We start from the raw sequence: 13827 nt of genomic DNA, 5'->3' as shown, positions 1-13827 counted from the left end.
TCCAATCAAGATACACGTTCTTTTGGCGCATAATGCTTGAATTAGAACTTTTCTTAACGTTCCGCTTCATGTTACTCATTTGTTTCATCATTCCACAGGTCCGTGATTTCGAAAAACGCTACGAGGACATTTTCTCTGCTGGCGAGATAGCTGCAATTGCTGGCATCAATGAGAACATCGCAGCTTCCGTCACGTGGACTAAAGATAAACGCGGCTGTTGTCGAAGCCTGGCTCAGAAGCAACTACGGTAGCAGCGGAGCACCGATGCTCGTCTCAAGCTTAATCGTCCTCATTTCCGCTTTCGTTACAATCTTCAACTATTAAATTAAGACCTGTTAAGAACTTTATTGTTCCTGAATTTGTAGTTGTATTATATACATATAACTGTATTTGTAAATAAATACTCGCTGTGTTCAGTAAGAGGTGTAAAACATTTTATTTTCTTCTTGAAGTTGTTGAGTGTAACTTTTTAAGTCGTTCTTAAGTTACATCATGAACAAAGGGATTTCCTTGTTTGGGGAATTCGGTTTTAATAAATACTTTAATATCTCCTTTAAAGGGGTCATAATTATACCATGATAATAAGTTATTGGTTTTAAATTGTTGAACGAAATTTTCGTTACAATACTGCAGTTGTAAGTTCTAAGATCATGGACAGATTGAAGAGGATAAATATTGAGTTCAAGTGCCTTTGGAGACAATAATTGGTAATCTTAAATAATTTATAAAATGTACAATAATTTTAGTACAAACGATTGATATTTTTAATAAATACGTTTTTACAAAATTGTGCTTTATTTTCTTATGGTTATTTAAAATAGAACATCACACCATCTTTTTAAACTAAATTCAGTTACATCGTTACAAAACTCTCTTGTATTTGGACCTAATGGTTGTTAATAAAAAAAAAACCGAAAAAATATCCTCTCTATAACTGGACTGCACGGATAGCCGAGTGGTTGATGTCACCACGCTAAACCCACTGAGCGCGACTTGTCGCGGGTTCGAACCCGCATAGATCAAGCATTTGTGTGATCCGAGAATGCTTGTCCTTAGACTGGGTGTCTTTGTGCATGTGATTTGGATGTTTGTGAACCCCCCGCGACACAAGGATAAAATTTCTTAGTGCGGGAGTCCCGTTTAAAAAAGAAGCCATACTATTTGCGACAATTGTAATACTTCCTCTACAAAGTACACCGTGATACGAAATGTTTTAAGACTATATCTTTCTTCAAATATCTTATTTATCTATTCAGCTTAAGCACTTGAAAACTTGAAATATCAAAAACTCCACCGGCTATCGATTCCGTTACAGTCCACTCTTATCTTATGGCATTACACAAGAGAGGCGATTATCAGATACATGATATTTGGCTAGGTACACTTGAGGTGCAAGTGAGGGAAACACAGTTTTTTTTTCAGTCTTTTGAAGCTACTAATAAATTTCGTTTTAGGTACACAAACGGTTAAACGTAAATTTCATTTTTATTTACCATAAGCACACAGCAGTTAAATTCAAACGCGTAAGTGAAATTAATTAGGCACTTGTATTGTATTATAGAAAAAAAAGCTACGGTATACCAAACCGAATGGACCTATTAGTATGTCGCCATAATATATAGATAAATTTTATGCATACAATTTTTTGTGCTATCTAAACTGAAATTTTAAAAAGGTATTTCACGTTTATAAAAATGTGGATCGCAGTGAGCATCACGTTGACGTTGAGATAAATATGTCACGATCAAAAAATAGATTTGGTATCAAAGTAAATATGGCAAGCAGTGTACAGATCTGCAATGTTATCTCGGGTGATGTTCTGTCCATACAGCGAATGAAAACCCAATCTCTTAGAAACTTAAATCAGATCAGTTAGCCGTAGTTCATCGACGTAAACGCATTTGCGTAATTTCGATGAGAAGTCCCAATAAATTGTGTCGGCGAAATGGGTGCTTATAATGTACTCGAGTGTTTGTTTATAATTACAATAGTGACAGTTTCAGCAAAAACCTATAGACGTTAATGAAATATTAAGAATAGAAGATGTCGTGTTACCAGAAATTGTATCACAAGAAACGTTCGAAGTGGTTAATGCAACGAGAAATTCTACCAACTCTTTTATGAGAAACACCATTGGCGATGGAATGGCATACACTGACTTTAGAGTGGAGTTAACGCCTAATGTGGCGGATGGCACGTTTACTGGAAGACTTGAAGTAGATGTATTGGCTTTAACTACGGCTGCCAGAGATTCTGATGTGCTTTTTATGTTGGTGACCTGGACATTAAGGAAGTCTTGTTTACATTCGGCCAAGGCACTCATCAGATGGCAGTAGCATCATTTGGGGTGAATGACGATGATATTTTAGAAATAGAACCTGGAGTTAATTCAAACCAATTCAGATTCTTTATTGAATATAGCGGAGATTTGCAACCGGCAGGCACTGGACTGTACGCAGGACGCTATGGAACTGAGTAAGTATACTTTTTTAATGTAACAATTAGAATATCAGCTAGGTACTATCCCAAGATCGTAAAACACATCGCGTGTTACGTTTGACAAATTTCGAACCTGATCAACGTCCTTATAGTATTTAATACAATTCAAAATGATTTATAAGCATAAGCCCAGGAGATGTTACTATTGTGGATATATAAATGCGATGATGTCCATTATTTTGCTTTTTTGTAAAATCAACCTAATTTTAAGTCTTTATAATCAGTATTGTCTTATGAAATCCTGCAAATGCATAAATTATTGGAAAGAAGTAACATATGCATCTCTTGCATTTACAAGTACCTTTAAATATTTTTATGACTCAGGCCGTTGGAAAAAAAGCAACGGAAATCTTTTAGCCGTCGAAGGCCAATTGTTATCATTTTCAACTATAGATAAAATGAAGAGATATCATGCATTTAAGATGCATGATACATAATCCATGCTGAACGTTTTATTCATTTTTACAAGTTGAGTTGATTTTTATACAATCCGCACGCTTTAAGAAATTCAATCCTTGTGTCGCGCAAATCCTCCAGCGTTCGTGGTTCACACACATACTTGTCTTCGGGTTGATAAAACCTGCGACACGTCGCGCACATTGAGTTTGGCTTGGTGATCTATACCAGACTTCAATTAATACAGTTCGTCGTTTAATCCCTGTAAAATATAACGGTGTTAAAGCTTCCTTAGCTAAGCGACAAGCTTGCATGTGTCAGCGTTGATAAAAAGCTATACTGTCATCTTGAAGATGTACCTATCAGTATTATGATGAATCACGAAATAAGATAAGTCTTGTCATACAATGAAATGCTATGAAAACTAAAATTTATGTATGTAATCTTTGTAAGTTTGTGATCATTTTAAAAAGCGGATTGTTCATTACTGAAGGTCGTAAGTGGCTCAAAGTGTTTTAAATAAAAGCATTAAATTAGTATTGATGTTTAAGTCAGCTTAAAATGTGTGATAATAGTTTTGATTGACGATTATTATAAAAAATTACATGGTTACTATCACAATACGAAACTGGATAAGCGCCGTTGGATAAATGAAGTTAGTTACCTTTAAATCAAATATTCGACCATTTTTTTAAGCTATGTGAATCATTAAGTTGGAAGTGATAACAGCATATAATTTGCTGACGCAAATCTCATACTTATTGTATCAAACAACGAAAATTTAAAGTTAAATGGCGATAATCCTGAACTATTAGAAATTTTATTGTATGTTATTTTTCGAACAAACGATTAAATTAATATAATTTAAATTAAATTACATATCAGTAACTATAAGAGGTGGCGGCAGGCCCTCCGGTGATTGATGATTAATTAAATAAGAAAAGCAGGAATCAAGTAATATTTTTTATTATAAATGTTTCTTCTTTAACAGTTGATCTGAAACTAGTGGTTTTAGGCACAGATGATGTATGTTATCGCTTAGATAAAAACCTCTTAAAAGTTTATCGATTTCATAAATATTTCGTGATAGTGTCAATCAAAAAACGTGAAACATTCCTGAGTGTTTGTTTCATTGTAACAAATACTCAGATAAAAATAGGTTATTTCCCTTTTTGTTCTTCAATTTAAAACCTTTTGATCTATGTCTAACTGCAAAATTACTTTTGGGTAGGAGGGGACGTATTAATTGTCTTTTTTTTTAATTGAAACGTGTGCAGGTTTGGTACATTCTGAAATTATTGCAATCAGGAAAACTTAACTTAGCCCAGTTAACTTTGCTTAGTTAAGTAATAACTTAGTTGTAGTTATTAGTTATGAAAAAATGGTGCTGCTGCAGAAGTGGGTCAGAGCTCATACCAAATAGGCATCTCTCTTCTTCAACTGCGATGATATAGCTTTAGAGGCGGCGGCCCTTTAACCTCAAATGCATAATTGTTTTCGTTAACTGAAATAAGTGAACAAATTAATAAATAAAATTAATAGATAAAAAACTTAAATGAAACCTATTTTCTTAAATCATAAAAGCAATACACGTTAGGATTTGCAACAAGTTAGTTACTCGATGCAATTTTCGAAGTGAGATTAAATAAAGATCAAATTGTCTAAAATTGTATTTCACTTCAAATTGAATCAGGAGTATGTTGTTTGCCACATTTTGGTTATTTTTTACGGCCTGTCAAAAGCTTTTTTTATAGAACTGACAAAGTAGAAAATTTTCTGTTATCGATCCCTGACTTGTCTTACGTGTATTGTTAACTAAATATTGCCTAATAGTCACTGATGAAAAGTCACTTTGAAAGTTAGTTTAGTTTCAAATCCACTGAAAATAATTAGAAACTTATCGATATTGTATTTTCTACACATAAAAAAACGTAACCAGCAGAATAAAATTATAATCATCCTGTACATGAGTCGAAGAAAAATATCTCCCAATATGTTAAAATGCACAAACGCACGTACACGATAAATTCCAACAAGAATCAAATGCCGTCTTCATCTTTATCTGCTTAAACCTAGTTATGACATTATCGACAATCCTCTCCTATCTTATAAGATGCTATACGATTATAATTCCACATGTCTTCTATAACGACCCATTTTAACCAAGACGGTGCAGTGATACGACGCGACAGAAGAGATTGCGAGTAACATTAAAGCAAATAAATATGGCCTGGACTAGTTTTAAGTGGAAGTGCTTCTTTATCTCATGTTTAGTGATAGTTAACGTGTCTGCGAAATCGTTACCCTTAAACTCAGACCTCTTTCTTCGTACGTCTGAAACCGTATACAAAAGTGCTGTAAACTCGCTACTAACTGAAAATCAGGAAGACGTTGAGGAGGATTGTGACGATGCCTTAAAAACAAAAAATGAAGTAGACATGACAGCTGCTGCGACTGTAAACAAAGCTCGAGCTATCGCAATGAGAAACAATGTGAGACCTGGACAAGAAGCGACAGAATACGCTATTGACCTAACCTTCGATGGCAACTCGTTCAAAGGCCGAGCTATAATAGATGTTTTGGTATCACAAGCGACGAGAGAAAATGATTTGATATTCCATGCTAAAGATATCGTTATAAATAATGTAGAAGTCGCCTTGTTACCTGGAGCAGACCTAAAGAAAACGAAATTCAGTAAGTCTGGAGTCCAGTTGAAAATATCCCCTGATGTTCCTTTCACATCGTATAAGGTGATTATCGAGTTTAGTGGACAATTAGCGAAGCATGGACTCGGATTGTTTCGTGGGGAATACGATAACGAGTAAGCAGACTATTTTATTTACAGAAAATTTCATAAATTTCAGTAAGTTACATCAAATAAAGAAAACATAAGATAAGCCAAAATAGATAAAAAGAGTATCAATATAAACATGTCTGGTTTGACGTTTGCGTGATGTTTTCTAAAACGGTTTTGGGTTTGGATTAAAGTCTCGCGAAATTCATAGTAATAAGTTTGTGTTATTAACTAGGCATGGTTTCTGGCTATCTAAAGTTATATTGATAAATACTGCAAATAAATAAATAAATCTTAAAATACATAACCCAGAGTTGGTAATCACAATTATTCTGAATGTTGCTGTTGTATACTTAAGCACAAATCAAAACTAAAAGGTATTTTTTTTCTACATGCGTACGTGTGTGTAACTGAATTCCTCTTAAAGGGCTGCAGGTGGTGCTCTGTAAGGTTTTGATTCTCCAATTAGCCTGACAAAATTAAGTCAGATCAGCTAGTTTTGAGTAGAATACGTAATCTTGACACGCAAAATATCGATGAATGCTAATACGATGCTACAAAACTGCGATGCACGTTACAGCGAAAGACCGTGTCTGCGAAGCCACTACACTTGGAAGCACGTTACCGCGATAGATCTTCACTGCGATTCTAATGACCTTGGTTGCACGTGTTAATGATGTTAAATTAATTGGTACAGTACTATAAATGAAACAAATGATTCTTAGGGAAAAATGACTTCTCCTTTTTAGTACATTTATGTACATTTATTTTTTATACAGTAGGCATATACGGAACACTTTTTTTAGGCACATCTTTTCACGATTCTCCGGGACAAATTATTCAAAAAGTAATCCCTACGAATTATTTATTTCATTTATAGTTTTGTACCAATTAATTTAACATTATAAAAACGCAGTGAAGATCTATCGCGGTAACGTGCTTTCAAGTGTAGTAGCTTCGCAGACACGGTCTTTCGCTGTAACGTATTAGCATTCATCGATATTTTGTGTGTCGAGATTACGTATTATACTCGCTAGTTTTATTCTAAATTGAGATTAGGAAAGTAACTCATCAAGTCCATTCAGATTCCATAAGGGGGTTGATAATATTTTTATTTTTCTCAGGCTCAATGGTTGTCAAACGTAAACTTTATAAAATGTCTTGATTTTTGTTTATTTATTTCCTTTTAAAACTTTTTTTTTTATAAAACAGTTTCATTCATCTTTTTACTGTTATTTCTTGACTCATTTTTGATTGTTTGTTTCAGGACATATGTAGGAATGAATCTTCACCCGATATACGCAAGACGAGTATTTCCCTGCATGGATGAACCTACACTAACGGCCAAATTTAAGTTACCTTCAAAAATTTGAACTACCAACATATAGTATCAAATTCAGCCTTGGAGGATAATTCTGAGTGAGTAAAATGAATAAGCAAGCAGGGTTCAGCAAAAAATAAAATTCAAATATAATTACGCTTGTTAATTCGAATTAATCAACACTTTTTGGATATGATCTTATATTATATTTTATTAAGCAACATTTTGTCTTAACAAAATTTTATTATTTCAGTGATACATTCAGAACTTTGGAATCACCTCCACACCTGTGGGGCATGGTGGCACATAACCTTGCCATTATCAACACACCAATACAGAATGCACCATTATTTGCTAGACCAGGTCTTACTGGCAAATGTCACAACCGTCAGTAGCCATCAACTCCTACTACAACTTCTTAAACGCTTGGACTAACAGATCGTTCGTCGATATAATAGCAGATCAAAATGGCAACATGAATATTTTGGCATTACCTGACGTCTCCAAGGATTGGAACTCTCTGTCGACTGTTGGCATTTGGTTCGTACTTGAATATTTTATTACTTAGTTGCGACCTAATCAAACTTGCTCTCTTCAAATTACATCGCTATGTCGATCCGTGACATTGATATTTTATGATTTTGATACACTATAGTATTTCGTATCCACAGGGTAAAACGGTACCTTATAATTGAGGCGCCACTATCTGACCTACCGTCACTTTGTCACCGGGCGGTTATGAACCGTTATGGCTAAATACCTAAGTACCAAAGTAATATTGCATCACAATATTACTCTTTTACAGGGAACCATACATTATGATGACAGAAGACTGTTCCATTAGACAGAGAAGCTTAGCGTTCCCAAAGATAGCGGAGGCGATGGCCAGGCAATGGTTTGGAGGGGTCATATATCCCCGGAACTGGGCTCATGAGTGGGTTTTGTCCGGTCTAGCGACTTACGCCGGCTGGGAAGCCTACAAAGAGGTAATTTAAATAAACTTCAAACCTGAGAGAATATCACCATCATCATCAGTTATTGAAATAAGCTTACCTGCTGGTTTGGAGGAGCTACTTCTAAATTTACAACGTAACTTGATATTTCAGTTCCAATCAGATGGCACGAGCACCGTTGTGTCAGTCCTGGACGCTCACACACTATTCGTGACTGAAATCATTCAGGAGAGTCTGCTCCTCGACGCGTACAGTTCAGCGCGGATATTAGAACCAGCGAACATATTTAATGAAGATGTCATCAGGGATCACATACATGGGCTCTTGAAGTACAAGGCCCCTGCTATACTAAGGATGTTCAGACTCTTATTGGGGGACGCAGATAATGACTTTGTACATTTAGGTGCGAGAGCAAGATTGAACACTGGGTAAGTTTTGTCACCGTTTTAGCAATTATTTTCCCACTGTCATGAATGAGCAATCGAGAGTCCCGTTTTTGTCATTCTATTTATCGTACGTATTCCTCATCTAGTTGTTTTGTGGCGCCTGATAGGGGCCAGTGTTCCTAATAGCTTTTGGTTCACCGTTTGAGTTGATCAGCTCGACTTTGCAGACTCCAATAATTCAGTTCTTTTTTAATTCATACCTAATACGTTACCTAGATCCAGTATGTCAAATATATCAGTATTGCGTATAAGCAGCATTCACAAGCAGTGTGATCAATAAACTTAAGAATGACGGTATGATAAGTTATGATAAATTTGATATAGACATAACAGTTGACAAGCGATAAAATTTGTTTACGGGAATAACTGACTTTGGATGACATGAAAAAGGAAAATACGTACGTTTCCTTATACGTGGGATTATTCAGATGAAATGTGCATGATAATTTTGGTATAACAATGAAACCTAGTAGAAACAATAAATTTCATTATTTTTCCGCAGAGCTTTCCAGCCAATTGACAGCGATGATTTCATAGACTCCATGAACAGTTACTGCTGGCAGCCGGAGGTAACGATCATGAATATATAAAGGACACGCTCACTCCATGGATTAAAAACAATGGATACCCCTGTATTGAACGTTTTACTGCGAAGAGGAGGAGTATTTGTATCACAGGTAGGTAAAAATCAAATCACTTGGTATAAGTTCTCATTATTGAATATAGATCTCGGAAAAATAAATCGTGCCCATTTAAGCTAAGAAGTAAAAATATCTAAGTGGAGTAAAAATGGAATTAAAAATTACCATTTACCTAAATAAAGGCTTACAATCTAAAACAAGGCAAATAAGTACATTTGTTTTGATCCCTTTTCTCTGCAGGAACGATTCGGATTTGCAAGCCAGACGCCTGTCAGCTATGATATACCGATCACATTTACCACAAGCGTAAACCCTAATTTCGTAGACACTATGTACCCATCTGGTACTTTGGGTGGCACTGACACTATAGACATGGATCTAGATGAGGAAGATTGGGTTCTCTTCAATATACAGGGTCAAGGTGAGTTCTCTTACAATTTGGATTCAATTCCAAGAGCTTAAGGATTCAAATGCTTAGATAAAAAGTAGACAAAGATGGCACCTACTGATAATGACGTCATAAAACTTTGTTTCATACTTTTCAGGTTACTATAGAGTGAACTATGATCCTGAACTTTGGGAAACACTCACTGAAGTTCTAGACGATCCAGATCAAAGGGAAGACATTCATCCACTTAACCGCGGAACAGTAAGTTTCATTTTATTACTTACACGGTTTTATACAGTCACTCTAATTTTGAAAATCGTATTTGTTGTCACCGACGTTAGCACTAAAAATGGTCTGTTTGAAAAAAATGGACAAAAATGGTCTGCTTAGACTATTAGCTCTTAAAACAGGATGCCGTAAAAGATAGTAAACGTATGAGTTGTGAAGCGTCTTACCTTTAGTGACAGAAGTACTTTAAGAATTCTCCTTATCAATTCTTATTACTTTATTTAAATCCAACTTGTTCATGTTAATAATCTTATTATTATTTTGTTTTTCCAGCTGGTAGACGATGCTCTTAATCTGGCTAGAGGCCGACGTCTGACCTACGAAATTGCTTTCAATCTTGTATTGACTATGCAACATGAAACCAACTACCCAGCGTGGAAGGCTTTCGTTAGAAATATGGAATTCCTCAGAAAACGACTAGTAGCCATGGTGACTGAAGATGAAGATTTAGATCCTGATATATATTTGGTACGTTGAAAAATACTCAAGTAATTCATAGGAATGCTGCCCATTTAAAATGGGATAGGCAGGCCACGTTTGTCGCTTGCCCGATAACTCCTGGGCCAAAGTCTGTACCCTCTTGGTCCCATCAAACATAAAACGGCGACGAGGACGGCCTCGAATGAGATGGCGCGACGAACTGGATGCGTACCACAAACAGTGGATGGCAAAAGCAATAGACCGGACAGAGTGGAAGAATCTAAGGGAGGCCTTTGCCCTGCAGTGGGAAAGTAATGACTGAAAAAAAAATCATAGGTCATTTTTTGCTCACTTTAGGTATTCGGCAGGAAAAAAGTATTAGTATCAAATATATATTATCTTTTGCCAAGCAATGCCGATCACCAAAAATTCAAAATAAAATATCTTCTGCAAAGTTAACGTGCATTCTGTTTTCAGCGAATGGTCCGACGAACAATCGGCGCTGTCGAAAATGAGCTCGGATTCAGTCCTAAATTGAGCCTCTCAGAACCAGTGATGGACTCGCTCACTCGAGGCCTAGTTATGGAGCATGCCTGCAAGGCCAACTACCAGCCTTGTATTGCAGCCGCCGTTGACATGTTCTACGATTCTGACAACAATGTGTAAGCATAAAATATCTGGATGATTTTAATAATGAATTTATAACTTTCTGGCTGCACGGATAGCCTTGTGGTTTGATCCCTGCGTAGGACAAGCGTTTGTGTGATCCACGAATGTTTGTCCAGAGTCTTTTTTGCAAGATGTATAATTTATTTCCTGAACAGAAAGTTTTATTTTGATTTTAGGAACACTGCTATCCCTCACGACATCCGACCGGCGGTGTACTGTACTATGGTCAAAGAAGCCGGTCAAGAAGCAATCGATGCGCTCGTAAAACATCTGGAAACCGACATCAGTCAATACGAGCGAGTTGTTATATTGGAATCTCTTGCTTGCTCGCGGGACGGTGACTATGTTAATAGGTAATTATTTTAATAATACCTACCAAGACTTTATTAAGCAATCAAGTGCCTGAACCAAGACGTTTGCACCAGGTCCAAGATCTTCTGGAAATGCCTTCTTTTTTCTAAAAAGGAAAATTATTGGAAGAATATACAGTCCAAGGAAGAATATTTTTTAAGTCTGTCTATCTATATTACAAAAAAAAATATTCTGATACGAATCATGTTGCTTACTCCTAATTAACCTAAAATCATATCAGGGTCTATTACCAAGGTACTAAATTAAAAACATAATTTCAGGTTACTCGAAGAAACTATAGCAGCTAACAGTCCTTACCTAACCGAGGAGCGAGTGAAGATCTTTATAGCAGTAGCAGAGAGCAGTTATGAAAACGCTCGGATTGCCCTTGAGTTCATATCCAGAAGGACCAATGAAATCAGGAATATGTGAGTTTATTTTATCGTATCGCGGAATGACAGAAATTTGAAACGTGGGAATCGTAAATAGTAAGGATTTCATATCTAGGAGATAAGTGGATGAAGCAACAAGCAATTCCAGGAGGAGCAATTATGGGCATGTGTATCAGGCTAAATTATTGCCTATGCATATCAGAATTATCAGAAAATTACATATTAAAACAGTTGCTGGAATTTAGACCTCCAACTATGTGCATAATAATTCAATCTTTGAAACCCTAGTTCACATAAATACTTAGACCTTTGTTTAGTCCTAGCTACCGCATTAGGTTAAGTAACCTGTAATGGTAGATTAGTGTGATAATAAAATAAATGAACAAATAAATTTTAATCGCAGGCGGCTTAATAATCATAGTTTATTTTTGTTATGAGTTTCATTCTAAACTAATTATTAATTTCAGGTACGGTGGAGCTGCAAAGCTTGAAGAAGTAATATTTGTTCTAGCAGACAATATGGCTAATGCCGACTTAAGTACAGATGTGAGTATTCTACATTTCTATTTTACTGTTCTGACTGCTTCAATATAATACTGACAAGAAGGTGCTGCTAGGCTACCTAAAATCATCCTTCGATCTCTGCTGCAGCAAGTATCCACACAGGATGCGCTTCAAGATATAAGACACATTAACATCTGAGACTTTTTTGCAATATTTAAAGATCTTGGTTTACCGTAACAATGACGGTCGGGTGTGGAGAGTTTATCTCATAGCCATTTTTTTCCCCAGTTCCGTGTGTGGATCCAATCCCAGAACAACAACTTGGACGGGTCGCAGGACGCGGCGGACCGCGCGCTGCTGCAGGTGAGCACTAACCTGGTGTGGGACGCGCAGAGCCTCAACGAGGTCTACGAATGGATCGATGAGAACCACGCGCCTACCCTCATGCTGAGCTTCGCTGCTCTCATACTATCACTCATGGTCACTTTCTTTAACCATTAGCTCAATAATCAGGACTAAATTTTAAGATGTTCCAAAAGTATACTTTGTACCTCAAATTGATAGGGGATAGCATGAGTCTTAACGGCGATTTTGAAATTGAGTGAGGTTTGGCTCTTAACAGCTTAAAATTAAGTTTCGGTTTTAGGCTAGTTGATATGGGAATCTGTTGCTAATTATGGAAAGGTTAACATTTTGTAAGCAGACGTTTTTAGTTCCAATGATTACAGTCGAGAAGAAGACAGGGTGAAACTAGGATATTTAGAAATTTACTTGGGTACTTCTAAAATCTTGTTTGATATAAGTTTTGAATAATAATTAAGAGGAATAAAAGATATAACTAATTATAAACAGATTTCCATATCTTACGCTAACGATTATTTTATAAATTTAAATTTAGAATTAAGTCGATCGAATCGAGTTAAGTTATTCAAATTAGTTTTTAATTAAACTTATAAATAAGTTAATATTTATAGGAATTGAATTTATAGAAGTAGAAAATAATTATTTTTAATATACTTTACAATACGACCTAAAAAATAGTATTTAATCACATAATAATATATTGTAGGTACTACTAGGTACTTAAGTGACTTATACATTTTTAAAGATTAGTTTTAGTTTTTAATTTTATAAAATTGCACAAAGTAGATAGTAGATAAGTGAATATGAATTGTGTAAGAAGAAGGAAACTCAATGTTATCAATTGATAACATTTGACGTTTTGAGTGGTTTTATCCGAATATTTTCAAAAACGGCAGCGGAATTACCCAACGAAAGCTCTTACCTAACGCGTAAGAACAAAACAATGCAATAGCACATTTTTAGATAACGCTATCACAATCAACCAATCAGTCAATTTGTCTTTGTTCAATCTTTAAACAAAGACAAATTTGCGCTTTGATAGTGATGTCGCAAAAAACTGTGTTGGAGTGTCTTTGCAAATTACGTGATACGCTATGGGTTGACTTAAGATCGAAGTATTTTTAATCGATACCTATTTCTATTGAAATATAAGAATCGATTATAAATTGTATTCGGATAAGGTATGCGAAATCACATCTTGCTACAAGTAATGTAATAAGAATGTTTGAGACTCTTTTGAAATTAGTTTTAGATAAATTTTATTTTAGACAAAATTGCACAAAGTTTATTAATTTTAGATTAGTTATATAAATAATAATCTTTTACATTACTATTATAATTATAGTATTAATTTGTACAAGTATGTTACAGTATACTTTTTGGTTTTTGTAAGTTAAGTTTA

The 13827-nt window shown here is 35.4% G+C and overlaps 1 pseudogene; it reads left to right on the top strand.

The window, feature by feature from the left end:
- The first annotated feature begins 1859 nt into the window (after nt 1-1859).
- LOC113500495 lies at nt 1860-12600 on the top strand (annotated as a pseudogene).
- The last annotated feature ends 1227 nt before the right edge of the window (nt 12601-13827 follow it).

The sequence above is a fragment of the Trichoplusia ni genome, chromosome 14, assembly GCF_003590095.1.
Source record: "Trichoplusia ni isolate ovarian cell line Hi5 chromosome 14, tn1, whole genome shotgun sequence".
In the NCBI taxonomy this organism is placed as follows: domain Eukaryota; kingdom Metazoa; phylum Arthropoda; class Insecta; order Lepidoptera; family Noctuidae; genus Trichoplusia; species Trichoplusia ni.
The sequence above is the reverse complement of the archived record's forward strand: the minus strand, read 5'-3'. Positions and strand labels throughout refer to the sequence as shown.